Here is a 2,684-nt window from a genome sequence, read left to right as displayed (position 1 = left end):
AGAGAGAGAGAGAGAGAGAGAGAGAGAGAGAGAGAGAGAGAGAATATTAGTTTCTAGCTTGTCAGACTCCTAAATCCAGAGATATTTAACATTTCAGGTATGTTGAGCACCTGCTGGTCCCTTGAAGTCCTGAAGGCAGAGCTCATTCGAAGGAATAACTCAGGCAAAGGGCTAGCAATCCAATCTACTCAGGTGGCAGCTACCCTCTTTTTACAATGACTTGGACCTTCCTCAGTAAAAAGCCTGGTGCCACAAGAGTAACCAGAAAGCATTTAAGGAACTGGTAGGATGGCTCAGCAGATAAAGGAATGAAGGTATTCCCAAGCCTAGTGACCTGATGATCTCTCTGGGCCCAGTTTGGTAGGGGAAAAAGAAAACAGAAATCTGCCTGCCTCTGCCTCCCTAGGGCTGAGATGCCAGACCTGGAGAAGATGCATATCTGAAAAGAGAGTTTGGAAAACAATAGTCCTATCTTTGCCCTAATCTTATTCAAAATTATCAGAAAAATTGGATAGATAAACAGTATTCTGAAACCTAGTTTACCTAAGCTGAGTTGCCTTAGACAGCAAGATGGCTTTTGATAAAGGTGCTTGATGCCCCATAGTAGGACCTGAGCTGGACTTCTAGAACCAATATGGTGGAAGGAGAGAGTCAGCTCCCACAAGTTGTCTCCTTGTCTACACATACAAATTAAATATGTAATAAAAACCAAGTTGACTGTCTTATGTTGGGCAAAAGTGTTCCAACTGGTCTTCATGGCCTCTAGATCTGCTCCTGTACCAACGCAAACACTGGTCAGGTGTTGTGGCTCAGGCCTTCAATCCCACCTCTTGAGAGACAGATGCATAGATCTTGATGAGTTTCATGCTATCCTCATCCTCATAGTTCATACCAGCTGGGGTGAAGCAAACAAATACCTAAATGGATTTCTCCTGAAGACCTAGGACTTGGATAGCTCCCTGTCTCCTCTGCCCTTGTTGGCTCTATGATGACTAGCTTTGACATTTTGGTACATTAAACAGGGCCAGATTTATTTTTATTAGATATTTTCTTCAATTACATTTCAAATGCTATCCCCAAACACCCCTATACCCTCTCCCCGCCCTGCTCCCAAACCCACCCACTCCCACTTCCTGGCCCTGGCATTCCCCTGTACTGGGGCATATGATCTTCTCAAGGCCAAGGGCCTCTCCTCCCACTGAGAACCCAGATGTCCCTCAACAGAGGAATGGATACAGAAAATGTGGTACATTTACACAATAGAGTACTACTCAGCAATTAAAAACAATGAATTCATGAAATTCTTAGGCAAACGGATGGATCTGGAGGGTATCATCCTGAGTGAGGTAACCCAATCACAAAAGTACACACATGACATACACTCACAGGGCCAGATTTTAACCAGCTTAATGACCTAGCAGCAAACATGCCACTTTCTGTGACCTACAACCTAGAGCAAAGATTTCTTTATTTCTTTGGGACCAANGATCCAATCCAGGGCTTTGAAATACAGAGTCTGTTCACCATCATACAGCTGTGTCCAAGCTACTTTTCTCAAGCCATACCATTTCTGCCATGCCAGCTTGTAAAAAATGTGCACTATATACCAGAAAGCCTTCCCCTAGATGCAGGCGACATCATTCAGTAGACACTTCCCCAAGATGTTAAAACAAGACTCCATGAGACTTAGATTTTGTTTTGTTTTGAATGTGGATGTATCGTACCACTTTGTAGATCAGGCTGGTCTAGAACTCACAAAGATCTACTTGGCCCTAATTCTCACTTAAGATCTACTTGGGATTAAAGGCCTGCTCTATCACATCAGGCCTAAGACTTGGTTTTGTTTTACACTATTTAAACTTACATTTTTATTTCTGTTAAACCGAACAGGATACAGCCCACTATTAATTACAGTCACTCAGTAACAAGAAGTTACTTGAACAACAAGAAGTATGATCCCCATGTGTCTTAAGATAAATGAGCTGGTTGTGGTGGCTCAGGGTGGCAGGATGTGCTTGAAGATGAGGAAGGCAGGTGAAGGTAAGAGATGGCTCAGTACTGCTGTCAAACCTGAGTCCAATCCTAGAACNCACATGCTGAAAGGAGGAACCTGCCCCTCCCTGCAAGTTCCATGTGCACAGTAAGGCAGGCACAGTGTCCTCCCAGAGTCCCACCCCAATAAATAAATTGATAGGTATAAACAAATAAATAAATGAACAAATAAATGTAATTTTTTTCAAAAGATGAATGAGAGGAATTTAAAATTAGACACAGCTCTCACACACATTTGGAGAACGATTCAGGAAGCTGGGTTTAGAAAACGCACGTATCCTTGACAGGATGGTTAACACTGGGAGGGAGCTACAGAAGAGGAGAATGGCCTCTGATATCTGATCCTGCTGGTTACATTTCAGGCCATTTAATTCTGCTCTTGGAGGTCTTTAAGGCTAAGGCTATTGGAAATACGACAATAACAAATTCAGCATACTATTGACTCTATTCTTCATACACAGGAGCTCTGGTGTAGACACACACACACACACATACACACAGGCACATAGAATAAACAAATGTAATTAAAAACCAACAAAGAGGACCAATTGTGGTGTCACACCCTTTAATCCCAGCACTCATGAGGCACATGCAGGAGGACCACTGTATATTTGAGCACAGCCTGGTCTACA

This window comes from Mus caroli, chromosome 4, assembly GCF_900094665.2.
Source record: "Mus caroli chromosome 4, CAROLI_EIJ_v1.1, whole genome shotgun sequence".
In the NCBI taxonomy this organism is placed as follows: domain Eukaryota; kingdom Metazoa; phylum Chordata; class Mammalia; order Rodentia; family Muridae; genus Mus; species Mus caroli.
The sequence above is the reverse complement of the archived record's forward strand: the minus strand, read 5'-3'. Positions refer to the sequence as shown.